Source organism: Aedes albopictus, chromosome 2 (genome assembly GCF_035046485.1).
Source record: "Aedes albopictus strain Foshan chromosome 2, AalbF5, whole genome shotgun sequence".
Classification (NCBI taxonomy): Eukaryota; Metazoa; Arthropoda; class Insecta; order Diptera; family Culicidae; genus Aedes; species Aedes albopictus.
This window is the reverse complement of record NC_085137.1, coordinates 469,108,941-469,135,677: the sequence shown is the minus strand read 5'-3', so window position 1 is coordinate 469,135,677 and position 26,737 is coordinate 469,108,941. Positions and strand designations below refer to the sequence as shown.

At 41.6% G+C, this 26,737-nt stretch overlaps 1 protein-coding gene across 4 annotated transcripts in view; it reads left to right on the top strand.

The window, feature by feature from the left end:
• Positions 1–26,737, top strand: part of LOC109418098 (uncharacterized) — a 734,843-nt gene that overhangs the window by 513,876 nt on the left and 194,230 nt on the right. The window lies entirely within an intron of this gene.

Here is a 26,737-nt window from a genome sequence, read left to right as displayed (position 1 = left end):
ACTCTAGAAGCTTCCTGAGACGCTCTTGAAACTTCCTACATAAGCTTTCGAAGCTTTCCACAGATGCTCTTCAATCCTCATGATGACGCTCTTCTCGCAGATGCTTTTGAAGCTACCTGTAGAAACTGTTGAAGCGTCGTACAAAAGCTCTTGAAGTGTCCAGCAGTAGCTCTTCAAGGTTTCTAAATAAGTATTTGAAAAGTATTTTAAGTTCACTACTAAAGCACTTGAAGCTTTGATAGAACGTCCTGATAAAACTTCTTGAAGCCTACAAACCGAGGGCATTAAAGCTTCTTGCAGATGCGCTTGAAGCTTTGACAGATCTTCCTGGCAGAGGCTATTGAAGCCTTCGAGAAGAGGTTCTTGAAGCTTTCTACAGAAGCTCTTGAAGCTTCCTGCAGAAGCTCTTGAAGCTTTTCCCGAAAGTTCTTGATGCATCCTGGAAACGTTCTTATAGCTTACTACAAAACTCTAGAATCTTCCTATAAAAGCTCTTGAAGCTTTTTACAGAAGCTCTCGAAACTTCCTACAGAAGCTCTTGAAGCTTCCTGCAGAAGCTCTTGAAGCTTGCAACAGAAGCTCTTGGGACTCGTTACAGAAGCTCTTTAAGCATCCTGCAGAATCTCTTGAAGACCTTAAGCTTCCTACAGAAGCTCTTGAAGCTTCTTACAGAACCTCTTAAAGCTTCCTACAGAAGCTCATGCAGCTTCCTACAGAAGCTATCGAAGCATTCTGCAGTATCTCTTGAAGCTTCCTATAGAAGCTCTTGAAGATTCCTACAGAAGCTCTTCAAGCTTCTTACAGAAGCTCTTGAAGCTCCTTACTGTAACCCTTGCAGCTTCCCGTGTAAGTTCTTTAAGCTTCCTGGAAACGTTCTTATAGCTTACTCCAAAAGCTCTTGAAGCTTCTTACAGAAGTTCTTGAGCTTCTAACAGAAACTCTTGAAGCTCCCTACACAAGTACTTGGAGCTTCCCGCAGAAGCTCTTGAAATTTCCTGCAGAAGCTCTTGAAGCTTCCTGCAGAAGCTCTAGAAGCTTCCTGCAGAAGCTCTAAAAGCTTCCTGCAGAAGCTCTAGAAGCTTCCTGCAGAAGCTCTAGAAGCTTCCTGCAGAAGCTCTAGAAGCTTCCTGCAGAAGCTCTAGAAGCTTCCTGCAGAAGCTCTAGAAGCTTCCTGCAGAAGCTCTAGAAGCTTCCTGCAGAAGCTCTAGAAGCTTCCTGCAGAAGCTCTAGAAGCTTCTTGCAGAAGCTCTAGAAGCTTCTTGCAGAAGCTCTAGAAGCTTCCTGCAGTATCTCTTGAAGCTACCTGCAGAAGCTCTTGAAGCTTCCTGCAGAAGCTCTTGAAGCTTCCTGCAGAAGCTCTTGAAGCTTCCTGCAGAAGCTCTTGAAGCTTCCTGCAGAAGCTCTTGAAGCTTCCTGCAGAAGCTCTTGAAGCTTCCTGCAGAAGCTCTTGAAGCTTCCTGCAGAAGCTCTTGAAGCTTCCTGCAGAAGCTCTTGAAGCTTCCTGCAGAAGCTCTTGAAGCTTCCTGCAGAAGCTCTTGAAGCTTCCTGCAGAAGCTCTTGAAGCTTCCTGCAGAAGCTCTTGAAGCTTCCTGCAGAAGCTCTTGAAGCTTCCTGCAGAAGCTCTTGAAGCTTCCTGCAGAAGCTCTTGAAGCTTCCTGCAGAAGCTCTTGAAGCTTCCTGCAGAAGCTCTTGAAGCTTCCTGCAGAAGCTCTTGAAGCTTTCTGCAGAAGCTCTTGAAGCTTCCTGCAGAAGCTCTTGAAGCTTCCTGCAGAAGCTCTTGAAGCTTCCTGCAGAAGCTCTTGAAGCTTCCTACAACAACTCTTGAAACATCCTGCAGTATCTCTTGAAGCCCTTGAAGCTTCTTACAGAAGCTCTTGGAGCTTCTCACAGAAGCTCTTGGAGCTTCTTACAGAAGCTCTTGAAGCTTCTTACAGATGCTCTCGAAGCATTCTACAGTTTCCCTTGAAGCTTTCTACAGAAGCTCTTGAAGCTTCCTACAGAAACTTTTAAAGCTTCTTACAGAAGCTCTTGAAGCTTCCTACAGAACGTGTTGGACGCTCTTGGAGCTTATTGCAGAAGCTCTTGAAGCTTCCTGCAGAAAAATTTGAAGCTTCCTGCTAATGCTGAACCTCTGATCCCCGTGACAGAAGTTTTTGCATCAGTACACTAGAATCTTCCACTTGAACATACCGTAGATGCTCTTGATGCCTTATGCAGAAGCTCTTTAAAGCTTCCTGAAGAAGTTATTGAAGCTTCCTGTAAAAACTCTTGCAATTTATTTTTACAGATTCTTAAGTTCAATAGCTCCAGGAAACTGAACATAAAGGTTTCGTAAACGTATATTATATAGTACTTTGTTTTACCAAGCCCTTACTATATTGTGAAGACGTTACAGGCTCTGTTCTACCAGTTGACAAAAAATGGGACGTATAAAGCCATCTGGCGCATCCCCCAGAACACCGCAACGGTATTATTCGTACTCAATCGTAAATTCAATTAGTTTATTCTTCCGTCCTGGTTGCGTGCGTTCCGAAAACTTTTCCAAGAAATTCATCGATGCTGTTGCATTCTACCATCCCACAATCGAGCCCAGCAGTGGCATTCTTTTCGCAGATCATCGAAACGCAAATTAACGGAATCTCCTTCTGCCGGTTGACTTTTCGGAGCATGGCAGGATCCGAGTAACCGTAAATATTGGGATTCCCATAAATCATATCCCCACCACCCAAAGTTTGGCCTTCACAGATTTCGGTTTCAAGGGACCGTGTGGCCCAGCACGACACTTTGCGTGCCCGAGGTCATTATCACGCTTCTTCGGTGCGCTTGAATCAAACGGAATTAACGTATCCGTGGATGGAAGGAGAATGATCGTCCGAAGTGGCTTCCTGGTTGTTGGTCCCCATGGCCCCAAAAAATTAATAATATTTATCACGATTGCACGAGGACGACGATGACAACGACGACGCAGAAGATCATACTCGTAATTTCGATTTTGTCTGGAGCAGCAGCCAGCGTAGCGGTCTTGTGTATGGCGTTCAATTTACCGGCTTTCGACATCGGAGGGACATCGCCCTCGAAGAAAGCGCAACCATCATGTAGAAAACGCGTGCAAATTGTATTCTAATTTGATAACCGCGAATTCATTCGGGCACACAAAACAGGCGATGATTGCATTGAACCTTTGCGTTGAATTGCGTTTTTTTGCTCTTTCGCCGCCGCGTTGGGCTGTCGAACTGATGGAGAAATTTATGAGGAATGCAATTGTGGGAATGCTCTTCTTTTCCTGGTTTTGTGGGAAGATTGAAGACTTACCAAAATGGTTGAATTATTGAACGGTGAATTATCATGAATAAATGTATTATTTGCGATCTGCAAATGGCTTCGATGAGGCTGATTTATGGCCCGTAACTCGTTTGTGAAAGGCAACAGGTTTTTATGACAAATGAAAGAAAATATACCCCATGACAAATGTTAAAACGATGAGTTGCTTTTGGAATGCTTGAATTTAGCATGTTCTGTCGATATAGTGCTTATACTGGACTGATTACATACAGCTAAACTTCTTTGTTTGCTTTTGGAATGCCAATAAAACATGTATCAGCATTCATAATGCTTATCATGAGTATTGTATGGTCACTTCAAAAATGCCACAACTCCAAATGTTATTCAAAATCAATGACGACGTTGCACCAGCAGTATGCAGTGCATGCGCGACCAACAACAGTCAGTCAGTCAGTCAAGCCCATCAATGAAGAAACGGAAAAATATGATAAATTTCGGTAATGATTTCTTTGAATTGATGTAATTTGAGCCCAGGTATCATTCGTCTTCGGCTGAGCCATCTGATGGCCATCCGAATGCGCATCCTGCTCGTGCAGATCGGCCTTGAGGGTTTTCCACCGCTTCTTAGCACTGAGACTGAGCATCTGAAGATCGCCAGAAAGAACATCAATTTCCGACGACGACGACGACGACGAGACAACAACGGAACGTTCTTCTTCTGGCAGAATTGATTGCATTGCATTGGCTTCGGTTTCGGCTTCAGCTTGGCTTGGCTTGGCAGTTTTTAGACGAAGATGGTTTGCTTGAGTGCCGTTCTTTGGTGCGTGGTTGTAGGTAGTGATGATTTGTGGTTGCGCTGATGAATCACATTGGCGATGAGCTTTGCGTGACTCATTAATGAAATGAGTTTACGCCAAAAATTTGCTGCAAATTGCGTGCTGCAGGCATGCTGTTTTTTTGTTTTTCGTGTTTTTTGCGGAGATGATCATTATGTTTCAATGAGGTAATCGGGTAATGATGACGACTGATAAACAGCGAGTCTACAATGTTGAAGACATCTCTACCACAGATGATGACTGTTGTTTATTCTTTATTAAATTTTTGATTTTTTTTTTCATTACACTTCTGAGTAACGGATTTCAAAAGATAAACATCAAAATAAATAAAACAACCAAATAAGTTTTCTATTGGAAGCTTCAAGAGCTTCTGCATGAAGTTTTCAAAACCTCTGTAGGAAGCTTCAAAAGCTTCTGTAGGAAGCTTCAAGAGCTTCTGTAGGAAGCTTTAAGAGCTTCTGCAGGAAGCTTCAAGAGCTTCTGCAGGAAGCTTCAAGAGCTTCTGCAGGAAGCTTCAAGAGCTTCTGCAGGAAGCTTCAAGAGCTTCTGTAGAAAGCTTCAAGATCTTCTGTAGGAAGCTTCAAGAGCTTCTGTAGGAAGCTTCAAGAGCTTCTGTAGGAAGCTTCAAGAGCTTCTGTAGAAATCTTCACAGCTTCTGCGGGAAGCTTGAAGAGCATCTGCCCGTGGCTTCAATGGCCTCTGTCAGGAAGATCTGTCAAAGCTCCAAGAGCATCTGCAGGAAGCTTCAAAGCCCTCGGTATGAAGGCTCTATCAGGAATTTCTATCAATGCTTCAAGTGCTTTAGAAGTGAACCTAAAAAAAAATTAGAATGCTTCAAATACTTATTAAGGAACCTTGAAGAGCTACTGCTAGACACTTCAAGAGCTTTTGTAAGACGCTTCAACAGCTTCTACAGGAAGCTCCAAGAGCGTCATCAGGAAGATTGAAGAGCATCTGTGAAAAGCTTTGTAAGCTTCTGTAGGAGGTTTCAAGAGCGTCTTCTGGAAGCTTCTAGAGTGTCTGCAGAAAGTCACAAAAGCTTCGGTAGGAGGCTTTCAAGAGCTTCTACAGAAAGCTTTATAAAATTCTGTAGTAGGTGTCAATAGCATGGGCAGGGTGTTCCAAGAGCGTCTTCAGAAAACTCTTAGCTTCTGCATAAAGCTTAAAGAGCTTCTCCTGGAAGCCTTAAGATGTACGGCTTCTGCAGAAAGTTTCAAGAGATTCTGCAGGAAGAGCTTCAAGAGTTTCTGCAGGAGGCATCAACATCCTCTGCGGGATGCTTCAAAGGCTTCTGCAGGAGCTTTCAAGAGCATCCTCAGGAAGATTCAATAGTATTTATAGAAAGCTTCATAAACATCTACAGGAAGCTACAATAGTATCTGCAGGAAGCTTCAAGAACCTGTCCATGCTAGCTTCAAAAACTTCTAAAGCAAGCTTCTGCAGCAACAAGCTCCAGCAATTATTTTTTTTTCAGTGATATCAACAGCTTCTTCAAAAAAAATTGGTCGATGCTGGAAACTTCAAAACTTTTGGACGTATTTTCCATTCTGGAACGAAACCATCTTTGAAGAGCTCTTGTGATTAGAAGTTTTTATGCCTTCTGCTGGAAAATTGCTTCAGACGATCTTATCATAATTGGTAACTTCTTCGACCAAGTCCTTTTAAAAAGCACCATAACCTTCTGTTCAAAAGTTTAACTAACGAAAAATACTGGCGTATTTCTACAAGTTTGATCAATTTCTCAAGTAATTTAAGCTACTTTGGTAAAAAATAATAGCAAATGCTGCAATTATTAATAAAATTGACTAACTTCTACATTAAAGCTTGAGAAACTTCAACAAGAAGCAATTTTGCTTATACAGGGTGTTAGGTCCCTGAGTGCAAACTTTTTAAAGGGTGATAGAGAGATGTGCGGCACAGTGCGCAAAAAAGTGCTTACCTTGATAGTTGCAAATTTTTGATCCGAAATGCGATGTTTAAATCAAAATTGCAAGAAAACGATAAGAGCTAGAAGTTTGGTGTCAAAGAATGAATTGTAGAGTGGAACAGGGGCCAAATTAAAAAGAATATTAATTTATTACGCATGTTTCAATGATAATTGACAAAAACAAATTAAAACACACTATTTTGAGCTATTTTGGTCTAGAAAACTTAGTTATTTAACTAAACCAATCGATTCAAAGAAGCCATTTGATAGAAAATTAAATAATCTTTCGAAAAAGGGTAAAAAAAACTGCGATAAGTTAGACCATTTTAAAGTTATAGCCAGTTAAGGCAATAATAGTCAGAAACATGGAAAGTTCAATAACTACGTAACGGTTGAGATTTGACCATATGCGTAGAACATTTTTTTTTTCACCATTTATGGTCCACTATCGCTCTTTAAAAAGTTTGCACTCAGGAACTTAACACCCTGTATAGATCAGACAGCTTTTTCAGAAACAGTTGACAAGTTTCAGCTGAAAGTTCTATCAATTTTCTGCTATATTTAAGCAGTAAGTTTCAGCTAAATTTGCAAGAAAATTTGAACACTTTTTGCAAGAAGATAAATCAACTTTGGTAAGAAGTTCAGAAAACTTCTGTCAAAAGCCGAGTAACTTTTGCAAGAAGTAAACCGATTCTTAGCATTTTGAGCATCTTCTGGAAGAAGTTCGAGCAACTTCTGCAAGTAATTCGAGCTCAAGTAACTTCTGCAAGAAGTTCAGGCTACTTCCGCAAGAAATTCGAACAACTTCTGCAAGAAGTTCGAGCAACTTCTGCAAGAAATTCGAGCAACTTCTGCAAGAAGCTCAAGTAACTTCTGCAGGCTACTTCCGCAAGAAGTTCGAACAATATCTGCAAGAAATTCGAGCAACTTCTGCAAGAAATTCTAGCATCTTCTGCAAGAAGTTCGAGCATCTTCTGTAAGAAGTTCGAGCAACTTCTGCAAGAAATTCGAGCAACTTCTGCAAGAAGTTCGAGCAACTTCTGCAAGAAGTTCGAGCAACTTCTGCAAGCAGTTCGAGCAACTTCTGCAAGAAGTTCGAGCAACTTCTGCAAGAAGTTCGAGCAACTTCTGCAAGAAGTTCGAGCAACTTCTGCAAGAAGTTCGAGCAACTTCTGCAAGAAGTTCGAGCAACTTCTGCAAGAAGTTCGAGCAACTTCTGCGAGAAGTTCGAGCAACATCTGCAAGAAGTTCGAGCAACTTCTGCAAGAAGTTCGAGCAACTTCTGCAAGAAGTTCGAGCAACTTCTGCAAGAAGTTCGAGCAACTTCTGCAAGAAGTTCGAGCAACTTCTGCAAGAAGTTCGAGCAACTTCTGCAAGAAGTTCGAGCAACTTCTGCAAGAAGTTCGAGCAACTTCTGCAAGAAGTTCGAGCAACTTCTGCAAGAAGTTCGAGCAACTTCTGCAAGAAGTTCGAGCAAACTTCTGCAAGAAGTTCGAGCAAACTTCTGCAAGAAGTTCGAGCAACTTGTGCAAGAAGTTTAAAAAATAAATAATAATAATAATAATTCTGCAAGAAGTTCGAACAACTTCTGCAAGAAGTTCGAGCAACTTCTTAAAAAAGATCGAGCAACTTCTGCAAAAAGTTTGAGCAACGTTTCGCTTAGAAGGCCAGAAGATTTATTCAAGTTAAAACAATCTTTGTGATTCTTTATCACAATACAATACAGAGATTCAGTGAAATAATGTTTCCAGGAAAAAACATACCGTAAATGTAGAATACACATGCCTTTCAATAACCGTTACCTCACAATAATTGGCCTGCAATGATTTTGCAATTTATCGTCCATAAAAAAACTGTCACCACCAGTACAGTACAGTAGTGTGTCAGCCTAGCGGCCTAGCCGAGAGCAAACAATGCCCCCTACAATTACGCTGTTAACGTCTCTATTCGTTCACTTTGCTTGCGTTCAGCCACGACACTCTCATTATCCTACATTGTTAAAGTTCACGTCATCGCGCGCCATCGTCATTTTCATTCCCCCGCGACTCCGACGCGACGCGACGCGGACCGGACTGTTACGGAATTCGACATACCGGAGCAATACGAAATATACATCATCGGCAGCACCGCGCACCGCAGCGCACCACGCCGAGCCCGGCACGGAGACAATGGTGTGACTTTGAGCCGCGATTTTCACTCTCATTGTGACTTAATTTTCCCCACCCCTCTTTTTGCACTGGTTTTGTTTTTTCGGTGAGTCTAGAAGGTCTTGGGGCTTGAAATCGTGTGAACCGGGGCGCGGTGCGGCGTCGTATAGAACAAAAACCACCCGTCAAAGTCGTTGAGCGCAGTTTCGCTTTCAGTTTTCAGTTCTCATTAATCCGTTGAGAATTGGTACTGTAGAACTCGGTGCCGAAACTAGGTCACGAACGCCAATTAGAGACCCCACCCGAAAGTTGGGGATCTAGTAGGGTGTTCCGCACTTAAAATGAAGTTCGTCGTAGATATCCCAATAGTTAATTTATGCGTGTGTGTGACCTTTCCGTCAAGATCGGAATCTCGCCGCTTGCGAACTCATTAGATGTGGTTCATGATGACGTCCACTTCAGAACGACCTCCACCAACGAGACAGTCCGTCCGTCACTCATTCAAACGTTTCGGACCAGATCTTCAAGCACAATTTGTTGATTAGACATTGCGCTCTCAAAGACACTGAGCAGCAAAAAGTGCAAGACCCCAAATACGGGCAGAGAGGTTTTAACTGTTCTACAGTCACTCAACTATGTCGACGGGTATCCGTTTCAGTTACCCGCGCGACAAAGATTAATTACCGTTGCTCGATTTTCTGAACCTCCCCAGCAGCACCTGTCGCGCACACGTCGTTCGTTGCAACAGTTACCAACTGCTCCGGACCCGGCTAATTGCAAGCTGGTTTGACCTTTCGGTAGAACGACGACCATCCGACAGCCAGCACAGACAAATTTCTAAATCGATGCTGGTAATTTTCGAACTCGTTCGTCGACTGATTGGTTGGGTGTTCTTGTTCTCTAACGTGGTTGCTGCCTGGTCGGTCAATTATTGCCCAATATGTCGTTAAATAAATCATCATTACCGACAGGGTGTATCCGAAAACGGAGATGCACAGTTGGGAAGTGTCGTCTCTACATACGAAATGTTACAAAATACATTCCATGCATACGGTTTTCAAACTGTTTGAGTTTCTTGATGAAGTTGCTCAAACTTCTTGTAGAAATTACCCGAAACTCTTGCACAAGTTGCCCGAGCTTTTCACAGAATATAGTAGTTATTTCAGAAAAGTTTCCTTGAACTTCTTGCAAAAGTTGCTCAATTTATTGCAAAAAGTTGCTCAAATCTCTTGCAGAAGTTACTCAAACTTCTTGCAATTGTTTGAAATGTTTGCAGAAGCTGCTTGCATGTCAGAAATTACACAAACTCCTTACAGAAACAGCTCAAACATCGCGCAAGCGTGACTCAAACTTCTTGCAAAAGTTGCTCTAATTTCTTGCAGCAGTTGTTCAAATTTCCTGCAGAAATTGCACAAATTCCTTGTATAAGTTGCTCAAATTTATTGTAGAAGTAGCTCAACCTTCTTGCACAATGGTTTTAAGCTTCTAGTAGAAGTAAAGCAATCTCCTTGCGAAACTGGCTGAAGCTTCATGCAGACTCGTATTTTTTGCAAAAGTTGCTCTAAACTCTGGCAGAAATTGTTCGAATTTATTCTTGCATCTATTTATCAAATTTCTAGTATAAATGAACCGAACTTCTTGTAGAAGTGGTTGCAACAGCTTGCAGAAGTTGCTCAAATTTCTTGCAGAAGTTGCTCAAATTTCTTGCAGAAGTTGCTCAAACTTCTTGCAGTTATATATATATTGCAGTTATTTGAAACTTTTGCAGAAGCGGCTGGCATGTCATGCAGCAGTAGCTCAAACTTCTTTAAAAAATTGCACTAACTTTTTACAAAAGTTGTTCTAATTCTTGTAGAGTTCATTAAAACTTCAAGCAGAAGTTCTTCAAAATTTTCATGGAAGCTGCTTGATCTTCTTGAAGGAGTAACCCAAGTTTTCTGCCAAAGCTGACTCAAACTTCTTGCAAAAGTGGCTCAAATTTCTAGCAGAACTTGCCTTGAAAATTGCTATAACTTCATGTTCAAGTTGCTCTAACTTCTTGCAGAAGTTGTTCAAAATTCCTGCAGAAATTGCACACATTTCTTATATAAGTTGCTCAAATTTCTTGCAGAAGTTGCAAGTTAAAATTTATTGTAGAAGTTGCTCAACCTTCTTGCACAATGATAGCAAGCTTCTAGTAGAAGTAAAGCAATTTCCTTGCGAAAGCTGTAACTTCTTGCAGATGCGCATATTTTTGCAAAAGTTGCTCTAAACTTTGGCAGAAATTGATCGCATTTCTTCTTGCATCTATTTATCAATATTTCTAGTATAAATGTACCAGACTTCTTGTGGAAGTGACTGCAACATCTTGCAGAAATTGCTCAAATTTCTTGCAGAAGTTGTTCAAATTTCTTGCAGAAGTTGCCCAAATTTCTTGCAGAAATTGCTGAAATCTCTTGCAGTTGTTTGATTCTTTTTCGCAAAAGCGACTGGCATGGCATGCAGCAGTACCTCAAATTTCTTTCAAACATTGCGCAAACTTTTTACAAAAGTTGTTCAAATTCTGGTAGAGCTCATTTAAACTTCGAGCAGAAGTTCTTCAAAGTTTTCATGGAAGCTGCTAAAATTTCTTGCGGGAGTAACCCAAGTTTTCTGCCAAAGATGACTCAAACTTCTTGCAAAAGTGGCAAAAATTTCTAGCAGAAGTTGCCTTGAATGTTGCTATAAATTCATGTAGAAGTTGCTCTAACTTCTTGCAGAAGTTGTTCAAATTTCCTGCAGAAATTGCACAAATTTCTTGTATAAGTTGCTCAAATTTCTTGCAGAAATTGCAAGTTAAAATTTATTGTAGAAGTAGCTCAACCTTCTTGAACAATGATAGCAAACTTCTAGTAGAAGTAAAGCAATTTCCTTGCAACACTGGCTGAAGCTTCTTGCAGATGTGCATATTTTTGCAAGAGTTGCTCTAAACTCTGGCAGAAATTGATCGAATGTCTTCTTGCATCTATTTATCAAGTTTTTAGTACAGTCGACTCTCCACATGTCGATGTTCTACATCTCGATATCTCTCCCTATCTCGATGGTTTCAGCGGTCCCTTCAGACTACGTACATTTTTCCTCTCTACATACCGATATCTCCTTATCTCGATATCTCCCTATCGCGATCTCGATCATTTTTGCTCTAGATTTTCTCTTCTATATGTCGATATGCCCATTTTCACAGGTTACTAGACCTCGTTTCCTAGGTGCAAAACATTATGGGAAGGCAGAGTGACATCTGTTTGTTGTTGGTTTTTCCTAGTAACGGAGATTTTTTTTCAATCTAGTATGCATTACAAATTGATTCTTCAGTTCGATCTCTCCCTATCTCGATGGTCCCTTCAATATCGAGACCTGGAGAGTCGACTGTATAAATTTACCAGACTTCTTGTGAAAGTGACTGTAACAGCTTGCAGAAATGGCTCAAATTTCTTGTAGAAATTACTCAAATTTCGTGTAGAATTTGCTCAAATTTCTTGCAGAAGTTTCTCAAATTTCTTGAAGAAGTTGCTCAAACTTCTTGCAGTTGCTTGATTTTTTTTTTCCAGAAGCACCTGGCATGTCATGCAGCAGTAGCTCAAATATTTTTCAAAAATAGCGCTACCTTTTTACAAAAGTTGATCGAACTCTTGTAGAGCTCATTGAAACTTCAAGCAGAAGTTCTTCAAAGTTTTCATGGAAGCTGCTAGAACTTCTTGTAGGAGTAACTCAAGTTTTCTGCCAAAGCTGACTCAAACTTCTTGCAAAAGTGGCTCAAATTTCTAGCAGAAGTTGCATTGAAAGTTGCTATAAATTCATGTAGAAGTTGCTCTAACTTCTTGCAGAAGTTGCTCAAAGTTACAGAATTTACTAGAACTTCATAAAAAAAATACTCAAACTACTTCCAGAAGTTGCCCGAAATGTTTACTGAAGTTCTAGGCAGAAGTTATTCAAATTTCTTGCAGAGGTTGTTTGAACTCATTACAGAAGTTTTTCAACTGATTTAGCCTGAAACTCTCTAAAAATCGCCTGAAATCCCATGAAATTCATCTAGTTTTCTAGGAATCGCCTCTGAAACCATCCAAAGTTTTCATTTTTAAACACCTTTTGGATTTCCAGAACTTTCCCGCCCCATGTTCCTTTTCTGTTTTGGCTATAGAGCTGATAACAGGTCGTATTATGGTTCAGGTTCAGGAATTCAAATATCTCCGTTAACCCTCCTTGTGCATTAGGGTAATTTTTGACACAAACCATGCACTATTTCAGCGAGCTGTTTCCAACGGGATGCATTACCAAGGTTAAGGAAAAATAACCCTAATGTAATTTTGGTATATTCAGAGCAGTTGGGGCGATGTTTAAGGATGTTTAAGCAGGGTTTACCGGAAAGAGCATTGGGCAGACCTTTCGATGGCCGCTTCAGAGTTCAGGGTTCGCGGCGTTTCAGAAGATTTCAGAGAAATATTATGGGCCCAGACAATCAGGAGTCGCATAAGAAACCACGTTATGTTATTTTTTGAACTTATTACGATGTACCAGGTAAAGTCATATAAGAACACAAATAAACTTTTATAAGATATGAGCACATCGTAGTAGATGATATTCTGATGTTTTATTGCGATGTACTTTACTTATTCGAAAAAGCGTGCGAGCGAACTCGCAAAGTGTCAAATGAATTCGCATAATTGCGTACTGCGATGATTATACGACTTCGTTTGGTACTTTTCTTGTTGTGTCAGTTTACCTCGCATTGGTGTATGGATGAAATCGCATAAAAGTACAAATAAACTCGTTGAAGTGTGCATACAAACTCGCATAAGCTAGAAGCGTTTATGTTGGCATTACGCGATTTGATATGTGATAGCAATTAAAGAGTTTCTGTTTCACTGTGGATGCAGTGCCAAAGAAAGTGAACAGCCATAATTATAGTTGCAAAGTCATCATTATTTGTTTTGTTGGCTTGATAATCAACAATGGGAGGGAGGTGCTAGCCAGAGAGGGGCAGTGAAAACTGTACGGGAAATCGTTTTTAGCCTGCCATACACGCACAGCGCAAGTGAACCAAGTGCATTCCAACAAACACTGAGGTGAGTTAGAATATCATGATAATTAACCAGCTTGTTCCAACAATTCAGAGGTCATTAGCTCGATATCGAGCTGTCAGAATTGCTTTTTTTTTAATATTATTAAATCGCATAAGATGCTAAATTGCGTCGCAATAGTGCACGCGGTGCATCGCATAAGATATCGCTTTAAGTCATATAGCGTTATTATTGTTCCGTCAATGCACGTATAGCGCCTCCACTTTTGTACGCATAAGGCACTTTTGCTGCATCTTATGCGATGTAACTTTAATGCATAAAAGTACGTATAACATGAACATAAACATCATTATACGTACAAATTGGTTGTCTGGGGGGCTTCAGAGGCTCTAAGGTGAATTTCACGGAGTTTTTACATTTCAGAGCCTTTCAAAGCATTTCAAGGCGTTTATGGGCGTTTCAGGAAGTTTCTGGAAGGTTTAACAGGGGCTTTCAGGGGGGGGGTTCAGGGGTTCTCAAGTGAATTTTACGGAGGTTTCATGGGGGTCTCTAGGCGTTTCAATGCGTTTCAAGGCATTTTTGAGCGTTCCAAGTGGTTTTAGGTGGGTTTAACCTTTTCGAGCCGATTTTTTTCGCCGCTGTCGACGCAACCTCGCTGGTGTCGAACACGTTTGTTATGCTCGGTTTCATCGCCAGGGTCATATATGACCCCTCCGGCTCCAAAGGGTTAAGGGGGTTTTACAGGCTCGTAGGAAAATTTTACGGATATTTCATGAGGGTTTCAGAACATTTCAAGGCGTTTCAGAGCGTTTCTGGAGGTTTCAGCGGGATTTTAGGAGACTTCAGAGGATCTCAGGTTAATTTTACGGCCTTTCAAAGAGTTACATACTTAAGTTACTTTACTTTACTATATTACAAACATTACACACTTAACATTACTTTACTAAGCGTTACGACCATAGTTGCATGAGGCTGTGAGAGTATGAACTTTAGTCATACAGCTCTCAGAGACAACAAAGTACGTTAGTAGATTCGATAACCTATACTCAAAGAAAATCTTGGAGTTTCTCAAACAAATGATGAACCCTTCACTTGACGGCACATAGTTGCATGAGACTTGCATAAATTTCATTCTTAATACTCCGTTAGGTCACTGATTTTGCTTGTGGAAGTTCTCGGATACTCCTATACAATCATAGAACCCACTACTTGATAGAACATAGATTCCGGAGGCTGTGAGAGTATGAACGTCATTCATAATGCACTTAGATTCAACTAATAGCACCCGTAGATTCGATTAAGCATTACCAAGAATGTTCATGGAGACCCTTAAAAAACCATTGAACTCACCACTTCATAGGCGATAGTTGCCTGCGGTTGTGCCAGTATGGACCTTAGTCATCAAGTTCTTAGTGGCAACGAACTACATTGGTAGTTTCGATAACCTATACTCGAGGTAGTTCTTGGATGTCTTCAAACTAACAATGAAGTCACCACTTGACAACACTTAGTTACATGAGGCTGTCCAATCATAAATTACATGCATAATGCTCCAATAGATCACTCATTACGCTTGTAGATCCGATGACCTATACCCCAGGGAGTTCTCGGATACTTCTATACAATCATATAACCCACCACTTGGTAGAACATAGATGCCTGAGGCTGTAGGAGTATAAACCTCCTTCATATTTTTTGTAGACACACCTAGTAGCTTTCGTAGATTCGATGACCTTTACTCAAGGGAGTTCTTGGAGATCCTTAAAACATCATCAAACTCATCATTCGATAGATCAAAGCTACCTGGGGCTGTATGGGTATGGACTTCAGTCATAAAACTCTTGAAGACAACAAACTACGTTGGTAGATCGGGCAACCTATACTCAAGGTAGTTCGCGTTGAGATCCTCAAAATGACAATAAACTCACCACATGCCAACACATAGTTACATGAGGCTGTGTAAGCATAAATTTCATTCCTAATGCTCCAATAGATGAAAACTGATTACACTTGCAGATCAGATGGCCTAAGCTCCAGGGAGTTCTCCAGCTAATCCTAGACAATCATAGAACTTAAGGCTTGATAGAACATAGATGCCAGAGGCTGTGTAAGTATGAACCGTATTCATAATTCAAATAGATACAACTAGTAGCTCTCGTAGATTCGATGGTCTTTGTGACTCGAGTCTGTACCTTCGACACCTAAAGACAATCAAATACGTTGGTAGATCCAATGACAAAGGAAGTTCTTGGAGGTTCTCAAACAGAAAAATAACTCACCACCAGTACATAATTGCAAAGGGCTGTGCAAGCGTGATTTTTACTCATAATGCCTCAATAGATCACTGATCTTGCTAGAAGATCAGATGGCCCAAACTCTAGGGAGTTCTCGGATACTCTTATACTTTTAACTCTGCTTTATTTCGTAAACCAACTTTATCCAAAATCTTTAGTAACCCATCTGCTCTGAACATAATCAAATTCCATTTAGGTAACGTAACCTTAATGCAAGGATTTAAATATATTTCACATAAATGGATTCTACCTAAAGAGAGGATTGGATGTAGCCCCTAGTTGTATGACGAATCAAGATTGTAAAACTAGCCGTAAACTCTGATAAAGCCTCTGAAATCCCCGAAACTGAGGTTCATAGGAACGTATTTGAGCGTCTTAAAGCCCCTCATAAAATCCACTGCTACTCCTGAAGACTTCCTTGAAGCTATACTATACTATACTATACTGAAGTTCCTTGAAACTTAATGAAACGCCCTTAACCCTTTGAAGCCGGATTTTTTCCAAGCATTATTATGGAGTTTTTTCTACGTTTTTCTGTGGTTTTGGTGGTCAATAGCATCAAAACGGTAGAATATTATGAAGAATATTTTTTCTGGATATTCTAGGTCATCCAAACTATTCTTGAGTTTAGATCCTTAAGTCTATGGGTGTAAAGGTAACTTCTTTCATTATACAAAGCTACGATTTGTAATATATCCTGTCCAGTAAGTCTTCTGAAAGTTCAATAGACATTATTAGATCATTTAGGATATCCTAGGTCATCCAAACTGTTCTTGAGTTTAGATCCTAAAATCAACGGGTGTAATGGTAACTCCTTTCATTATACAAAGCTACGATTTGTAATCTATCATGTCCAGTAAGTCTTCTGAAAGTTACAGTGGATGTTTTCATCAACGAAGCGTCATAACAGTAAGGAAGCCTATAATATCCCAAAAATGTATAACAACGCTTATTGTTCTTCTAACTGCTTTGGCAAGTACAGTGGATTATGTAATACTACTTAACGTAGTGGCAAAAACTATTACCATAAAAGTAGACCTAAAGCTTTGGTCTTCGGAGTAGTGCTGTTGATCTGCAATATCTCAACACTATCTTGAAATGACTCATGATATGCCAGGGGGATTACAGATTACAGTTTAAAGTTCATTGTGAGAATAACTACTGTTACTATGAAGAGCTAAATTTCAGGATAGTTTGGACGACCCTCAATGTCCCAAAGTTTTTTGATAACATATAGTAGACTTTAAGTTGGTCCAGTTACCGCGATTGATCATGAAACGTTACTCAGTCTGTCAGACCTGGAACATTCCCATAGTGTCTCTAAATGACATTTGAGATTTCAAGAGCTAAACTGATCTCAGCAGATTATGCTATACTATTATTTATGGTGAAAACACATAATGTTTTCCTTGTAGATTTGAAGGACTTCATTATAGAACAGTTTGGACAAACCTGGATGTCCCAAAAGTTTATAATAAAAATGTATACTTCAGATTGGTCCAGTAACCACGGATAAATATGCAACGTTACTCAGTATAGCAGATATGGCTTTTGTTACGAGTGCAGACCTGAAGTCCTGAACTCCAAGGTAGTTTGGCTGACCTGGAATATCCCTGAAGTGTCTCTAAATGACTTTCGAGAATTCAAGAGCTTCGCGGTTCCCAGCAGATTATACAAAACTATTATTTATGGCGAAAACATATAAAGTGTTTTTCGTAGATTTGAAGGACTTCATTATAGAACAGTTTGGACGACCCTGAATGTCCCAAAGGTTTATTATTAGCTAGTAGACTTCAGATTGCTCCTGTAACTGCGGTTGATTATGTAACGTTATTCAATATAACAGATATAGCTACTGTTACGTGTGTAGACCTGAAGTGCTGAACTCCAAGGTAGTTTGACTGTCCTGGAATATTCCCATAGTGACTTTTTAGATGTCAAGAGCTTCACGAATCCCATAGGTTATGCAATGCTATTATTTGTGGCGAAAATACATATAATTATTCTTGTAGATTTGAAGGACTTCACTATAGGACAGTTTGAAACACCTAGAACATCCCAGAATATAAAACACTTTGATATTCTTGACGAAGGCTAAATAAATACATATGATCGTAACCCACATCCAAGTTCAGCTTTTTGAACAACTGGTATGTTAATTATTTCGTTTCTCAAAATTGCATGGTGTTTAGGATGTTTTAGGTCCCACATACAAATGAATGAAGTTCCAAATACAAATATTTCAATTTTCCCTATTAGAGGACTTGCAACAGCTTTGCCGAAGACAGTATTCTGTTTTATCGAATGGGTGAATTTGTACAGCCGTTTCAATGTTGGGGTCATATATGACCCCTCCGGCTCCAAAGGGTTAAATATATTTTACATAAATAGATTCTACCTAAAGGGTGGTTTGGGTGTAACCCCCATGTTAGGAAGTCAGTCGCGCTCGGAACCAGAACACCATATCGACAGCAGCATTATTTCACGCAGCTTCAATACTGCAAATTTACTCAGTTTTATTATATTATACTAAATTACATTTCATTCAAACTTACAATCTAGTATTCCTTCACGAGACAGACAGGTCACCTAACCGCAGTGCAGTTCCTACCGGGCTCACTGATTAAACAACACTGCCTAATCGATTGTTTCTAGGTAGCGCCGGCGCTTGTAGTTCGCAACCTTGCTTCAGTGTTGCCGGTTTCACCAAGCACCAAACGTACCACTCTCTGTACGCAACATTCCCCCCCGTGAAACAGGTAACAATCTGAACCTCCAAATGTTCGCATGTTCATTTCATGTCCATCAAATTTGCGAAGTGCTTTCCTACACATCAAACTGTACCTAGATGGCAGCACCGTACTGCAGTCGATACGAATTGTGGTAAATACGCTGCATGTCGAGCTGACTCGTTCCACTGCTGCAACACAATAGCCACCGGGATCGAACAGCAACGTTTTCAACTGATGACGATTGTCTTCCTTCCTGGGGCGGCGACGACGACGACGGCGGCGGCGGCGGCGGTGGTGAAAATATTGTTCCATCTTCGGTTGATATATCACTCGACAGGCTACCTGATCCGAACCAAATTGTTCCGCACTGGTCTCGTAAACAAAGATAATTGTTTGTACGGGATTTGTTTTGCACTCTGGTACTTTTGCAGATATTTGGTTGCTCCTATGGATTGATGACGTCGGAGACCGAGTGCTCACGTACGAATCAGCTGTAGGGGAATCAGCTGATACTGTTTTGGTCATCTTTCCGCGCCTTTGATGTGACGTAGACTCGGGCTCACCATTGATGACGCTTCTTGGAACAGTAGATTTCTTCGACAAAGGTTTTGTTTGCGAAGGCTGTTCGGAAGAGTCTGCTTTATTCGGATTCGATGCACTAGTGGGCCCATATAGCCGAGGCGGTAAACGCACGGGTATTCAGCATGACCATGCTGAGGGTGACGGGTTCGATTCCCGGTCGGTCCAGGATCTTTTCGTAAAGGAAATTTCCTTGACTTCCTTGGGCATAGAGTATATTCGTGCCTGCCACACGATATACACATGCAAAATGGTCATTGGCAGAGGAAGCTCTCAGTTAATAACTGTGGAAGTGCTCATAGAACACTAAGCTGAGAAGCAGGCTTTGTCCCAGTGAGGACGTTACGCCAAGAAGAGGAGAGGAGCACTAGTGCAGTCATTTTTCGGCTGGGTTTTGTCACCTGCCGGAGCCGGTTCCACCACCGCTTCCTCGCTGACGTTACACCCACTGTTTTGCCGTAGTACTGCTTTCATCTCTGCGCTGAAATCCGACTTCATTCTCTTTGCAGCCCTTTGGAAATCCTCTTCAATTTTCACCAGTTCTCGCTGGTATTCTTCTTCGATTCGACGATTTTCCTCTTCATAGTACTTTCGTCGCAACTCACTCTGCTCTTCATTATGCTTCCGCCATAGCTCGCTCTTCTCTTCTAGAAGAGAAAGTTCTATTTCGAACGTACTTTTCATGGCGGGATGCTTCTGGTAGGTGAATTAGATTTATTGAAGTTTGTTAGGAAGTCAGTCGCGCTCGGAACCAGAACACCATATCGACAGCAGCATTATTTCACGCAGCTTCAATACTGCAAATTTACTCAGTTTTATTACATTATACTAAATTACATTTCATTCAAACTTACAATCTAGTATTCCTTCACGAGACAGACAGGTCACCTAACCGCAGTGCAGTTCCTACCGGGCTCACTGATTAAACAACACTGCCTAATCGATTGTTTCTAGGTAGCGCCGGCGCTTGTAGTTCGCAACCTTGCTTCAGTGTTGCCGGTTTCACCAAGCACCAAACGTACCACTCTCTGTACGCAACACCCCAGTTGTATGACCAATCAAATTTGTACTCACTTCCTTGTAAAACTTCAGAATGCCTCTGAAGCCCCCTGAAGTCCATAGGAACGTATTTGAGCGTCTTAAAGCCTGCTACTCCTGAAGACTTTCTTGAAGCTATACTGAAGTTCCTTGAAACTTAATGGAACCCCTTTAAACCTTACGAAATGCCTTGAAACGCCTTGAATCTTCTTAGACAGAGCCCCTGAAATTCCCTGCACCGCTCGAAACACGTTGAAAACGTTTTGAAACCGTTTAGAAGGTCTGCGTAGCCTTCTCTGGTTCTACTGGAGCTTCGTGAAATCCCCTGAAATCGATTGACAAGCCTTGGAATCTTTCAGAAAACTCCCTGAGATTCCTATAGACTTCCTTTTATCATTTTGAAGCGCCTTGAAACGTCTTGAAGCGCATTGCAGACGACCTACCTAAGAGTTCCGTGGACTTTAGTTTAAACTAAAACAACCTAGTGACCCCTAAACCCCCAGAAACCTTTTCCCGTTGAGTTCCCTTAAGCTCTATCAAAGTTCTACCAAAGCTCTCTGGAGACCTCTGATATACCCTGGAACATCCTGATAAGCCTTGAAACGCTCAAAACGCCCAGCGAACACTCGATCGTATATGATGCTGCATACGATGCTAAAGTGGAGGCGATATACGCACGCTTAGCACACGGATTATGACAGCATGTCCGTATATGGCCGTGAAGCATACTATGAAACATCAGATATGACTTTGCGTTTGCTGGGCGCCCTGAAGCTCCTCAGGAAACTCCATGAGACCCACGTAGACTTCCCTTAAGTTCTAACATCACCCTCTGGTGACATCTGAGATGCCTTCAAACACACCTTGGAGCGTACTGAAATCCTTCAGAAATCCCCTCTGAGATCTCCGGAGAGGTCATGACGGCGATGCAACCAAGCATAACAAACGTGTTCAAGACCAGCGAGGTTGCCACAGCTAAAAGCTCATGCAACCTCTCGGAACGTCTTGAAATGCCTTAAAACCCTTCATAAACCCCTCTAAGCCCTACACATTTCCATTGAAAACTTCTGAAGTTCCCCAAAACACTTTTGAACCCTCTCTAAAGCTCTTCTGCAGGCACCTGAACCTACTTAGTAGTAAAGGGGTTGTGAGCCGAACCCAAGACCTTTGACCTTTATGAATCAACAACGGTATAGTAAACTCTGAAGACTGACATCACCTCTGCATCGTCATAGGTGTCACGGGAAGTAGTACATGTCAGTGAAGTAGGGTGAGGTATGGATCTACGATTCAATCTGTAGTTAGTTGACATTTCGATGCACTCACAACAAAGAATTACACCTGGCGTAAGGCTCATATGAATTGTCCTGAAATAAATAGCCCTGCGATAAAAATGTAATCTTGAGTCAATTTTCGTGTGTTCAGCTTTTCTGAAAATAGTTAGGCATAGGAAAACTTCATTACTTCACCGCTACACAGATAAATTTTCCCTTGAAAACCCCAGAAACAACTCCTTCCTAAACAAAAGCACCGTAACACGAACCGCACTCCACAGCCAGCCACCCCAGCTAATTGAAGGCTCATTAGATTTATGTAAATGGTACCGATTTTTAATGATCTCCAACTTGCGTTCGCAAATGGCAAACTTTGTGATGTCGGTTGGTTTGGTATAGGTACCTGTTCAACAGCACGAACCAAAATTAACTAGCGATTGCATGAATGGTTGGTTGGTTGGTTGGTTGGTTGGTTGGTTGGTTGGTTGGTTGGTGGTTAGATTTGGATGGATGAATGTCGATCTACCAGCAAGATGGAACAGTCAGAGCCTGTTGAACAGCACACGCACAATTTTCTTTTTTTTTTTTGCACTAAACCTTCACCTCCACACCGCAGCAGCACGTCCAATTCATCGCCTTTGGCAACGCGTCTTTGGCTTAGTTTATTGAGAAACAGTGAACAAAATCTGTAATGAGCAGCACGCTGGAGCTTGGGTTGTTGGAATTCGCCACAACATGCCCTTCCCGCCTCTCGTCCTGCAGCAGCTGACGTAGCCACGTTCGCACTTGTCTCATTGAATCTCCGCGCCTTCGGGGTAAGTCGAACTTCGTCTTTCGGTTAAGAGTTTCCTATTAACGGGTTTTTCGGGCTCTTTTCGCATGATTATTGTACTGCAGATGTGAATTGAATAGGATCCGCGTGGAAGCCGAGGAGGACACCGGCAGCTAATTTAAATGTTCGAAATCTACGCTCAGATAAGACGCGGAGTTTCAGGAAAATAACTTCCTACTGTTCCATCACCGCACCATTCCTCCTTATAAGCATTCAGATTTGTACCACTCCAAAACCTCAGATTCGGATCTTGGACGCTTTTGCGGCACTGCTACTTGCGCGCCCAATAGAATTTGATACATTCACCGGTGATAAAGTTACGCATTCACCTGTGCTGCGATCGGGTTGGTTGTTTTTGAAGAGCCAGCGAGTACGCACGGCTTCTGCCATGCCACTTGCCACGCAGAGATCGGGATCGGAATCGGAATTTACGACTTCCTAGCGCGATCGAATAATCGACGATTATATCGTCGTCGGTCGGATTACCCGACCCGGAGAGTGCGCGCGCCCGCTCTTCAAGAAGCAAGTTTTCTTTCCCATGGAATCAGGTTTGGTGAGGCGCACTTGTGTTAAGTCGTCTCCGCCACCACGTCGTTGGATTGCGTAACAAACATTCGCGATTTGTTTGTCGATTAGCGATAGGCCGAACGATGACACTCGAAGAAATGATCGTTTTTATCATCTGTTTAATGATGGCTGTGCGGCGAACATGTTGAACCCAAGTCGTGATTTATTGCTTTCTAATCCATCCAATGAAAACACCGTGAGGCGTCGTGGAGAGATATTGTTAATAGATCTGGAACGGTGCTTTTACGACTGGGGACTGTGTGGAATGAAAACGAATACTATAAAAGTCATTTCTGTTTAGAATTCTAAATATTTACAACATAGAAAATAACAACAAAATGGAATACAAAAATGCAAAGATAGAAAGAAAAGATGATAAGAAGATATAAAAAGATTGACAGAAAACAGAACATACTACAGAAAATAGACGGAAAACAGAATAAAGACCAGCTGAAACCAAACTAAAAAGAAACAAAAAATTGCACATAACAAAAAAAACTCGGAACAAAGGCAAAAATCAGACAAAACATTTCTAATACTACAAATAAGAGAAAGCATTCTGAGAAACAGACAAAAAAACCGTAAAAAAACAAATAAAATTGATCTGAATGATTCTTTTTGAGTTAAAAGGTCATTAAACTAAAAAAAATAAAAAAAAAGCAAAAAAGCTGACTGCAAACAGACATAGCGGCTGAAAGATAGATACGAAACAGTTAAAAAAACAAGGCTGAAACATTGAAACATTGAAAACACTGCCTACTAGCTAAAAGTTGTATGAAATCAAACACTGAACAGACAGAACAGATAGAACAGACAGAGCCGGCAGAACAGACAGAACAGACAGAACAGACAGAACAGACAGAACAGACAGAACAGACAGAACAGACAGAACAGACAGAACAGACAGAACAGACAGAACAGACAGAACAGACAGAACAGACAGAACAGACAGAACAGACAGAACAGACAGAACAGACAGAACAGACAGAACAGACAGAACAGACAGAACAGACAGAACAGACAGAACAGACAGAACAGACAGAACAGACAGAACAGACAGAACAGACAGAACAGACAGAACAGACAGAACAGACAGAACAGACAGAACAGACAGAACAGACAGAACAGACAGAACAGACAGAACAGACAGAACAGACAGAACAGACAGAACAGACAGAACAGACAGAACAGACAGAACAGACAGAACAGACAGAACAGACAGAACAGACAGAACAGACAGAACAGACAGAACAGACAGAACAGACAGAACAGACAGAACAGACAGAACAGACAGAACAGACAGAACAGACAGAACAGACAGAACAGACAGAACAGACAGAACAGACAGAACAGACAGAACAGACAGAACAGACAGAACAGACAGAACAGACAGAACAGACAGAACAGACAGAACAGACAGAACAGACAGAACAGACAGAACAGACAGAACAGACAGAACAGACAGAACAGACAGAACAGACAGAACAGACAGAACAGACAGAACAGACAGAACAGACAGAACAGACAGAACAGACAGAACAGACAGAACAGACAGAACAGACAGAACAGACAGAACAGACAGAACAGACAGAACAGACAGAACAGACAGAACAGACAGAACAGACAGAACAGACAGAACAGACAGAACAGACAGAACAGACAGAACAGACAGAACAGACAGAACAGACAGAACAGACAGAACAGACAGAACAGACAGAACAGACAGAACAGACAGAACAGACAGAACAGACAGAACAGACAGAACAGACAGAACAGACAGAACAGACAGAACAGACAGAACAGACAGAACAGACAGAACAGACAGAACAGACAGAACAGACAGAACAGACAGAACAGACAGAACAGACGGAACAGACAGAACAGACAGAACAGACAGAACAGACAGAACAGACAGAACAGACAGAACAGACAGAACAGACATAGCAGACAAAGCAGATAGAATAGACAGAACAGACATAGTAGCCAGAAAAACCAGGGCAGAAGGATCAGATGGAGAATTGAGAAAGTTCGAAGGTCATCCGGGTTATAAATCAATCAAAAGCGAAGATATTCCATTCATAACAAGTGAATGGCAAACTGAGCCCAGCTTCACACTGTCACCGATCGTGGGACGACCGATGATGTGGCGAAAGGTATTGTCACAATCAACATTGTAACAACCGCCTACTCCCAAACAGAGTCCCATCAAGATGATCGTAACTTCATCAAAAGTATCCCCCAATCTCTGAAGCTGCACTGCGCTGCCGCCGTGAAAGGGAGAGGTTATCAAGCAGCTCCAAATACGGTTCATCGATAATAACCGATAATTCTCTTGCGCCGACGTCGTCACTGTCGAGATCGCGTCATCCAGTACGTTACAACGATTTCGGGTTGCATAATTCAGAGTCGTCGTAAGTCGTCGCCATCGTCATCATCACCATCATCATCGATCGAAACGGGTTGATCTGAATTGGTCTTTCGACTGATTGGTGATCATTCGGGTAGAAAAAAAAGGATGATTGGCACTCGTGTGTTTGGGACTCGTATGGGATGGAAGGTGCGAGACATGTTCGAAGTTGGTAAGTCGAATTGCAGCATCAATCAATCGGCGATGGCTTGATGAAGTCATGGTGGATGCTAAATTTGGGGGTTGGTTTTTGTAATTCGCACGTTTTCGCTTGATATTAGCGAAAAGTGGTGAAATTCCCTAACACAGACATCAAAATTGATGCACTTAATCGAAATCGAGTCGTTGACCTCTAGCTGAGACGTTTCAAATCGATGATCCCCAATGTAACCTAATGAAATTGTCGATATAGAACGTTCATCCGTTAAACGACAGAAGCTCATGAAAGAACTGATCGATTACTTTTTGCCGCATCCAACTTGATTGACAGTTATTGCAAACGATCGATCGATCACAAAAACCTATGAGTTCATTTGCATTCATCAAAACCCTCGTATCCATTCGATCATCTGACAACTGCTTCTCCGGCGACCCCGCTATCAGTTCCACTATCACCGACCGTGTGTCTATGTAGTCGCTGAAGTCCTCACCCGTCTGTCACTGTAGTCGCACCTATAAGGCAGCTCCGATCGCGATACGTTGCGTTCCATCGAGCAGCCATCTCTTCTGTCCGTGTGCACTCAGCGGGATCCTCTTCTCGATCGATCGCGCGGAGCAGTCATTCTCGTCAAGTCCATTTCAGTCTGCTGTGCGTCTTTTTTGCGCGCATCCACGTCGATTTGGATTGTTTTAATTGATATGTTCTACCTCCGCCAGTATGCAATGCAAGTCTATACCTACAAGTGATCGTGAGTTGTTGAGCATGTCCGATTCGTTCTAGGACTACGCGCTCGAGCGCGCACGGTTGCCGCGACTGATTAACTTCTGATCGCGGCAGTTGTTCTTCATCCCAAACAAGGATTCGCCGTCGTGTGATTATCACTCGATCACGATCATCGTGGTGCGGGCTTGTTCGGCGATGTTGCACCGAAATGTAAGGGAAGGGTGCGAACCGCGGTTCTGTTCTTGTTGCGGTGTGAGCATTAATAATGATATCAACGGAAAATTTATGGTAATATTTATCACACAAGTGTTTCCCTTTATTTTATTTCATTTGCGAACAAGGAAGAAGAGGTGTGCGATTCCGAGGCAGTGATGATCTTCGATTCGGTCAATAGCCCTGAGACATGGGCGGCTACGAGGTACAGGGTGTGCCCGGATGAGTAGCAGAAGAATTTAAAACATTGGAACAAATTGGTTTTAAAAAAAAATCATTCACGATTGTTTGGTCAAAAAGTTCTCAGGCTTCAAAAGAAGAACAAATTCTCACTGTTCAGGCCTGATCTAGGTGGGACACTCGATGAGACACACATTATTCTGAAAACATTTTTAGATACAACTCTGGAGAAGCTAATAGCTGTTATTTTAAGAGCTACCTTCTTTAAAATAATAGGAAAACTTATTCGTAAAAAGAAAACTGATTTATCGGTTATAGATCAAAAATCAAATAAGTGGGACACTCGGAGATACACATACAATCGTTCGCTTAAAATAAATGTTCATGAGACAAGCACAGAACATAATAAAAAAAATTGATCAATACTGGATTAAAATCAGACAACTGTGGAATTTCAATTGTACCGAAAGTCAAGCCCGTGTACAAGGGAGGGAGGGGGTTTGAAAGAAA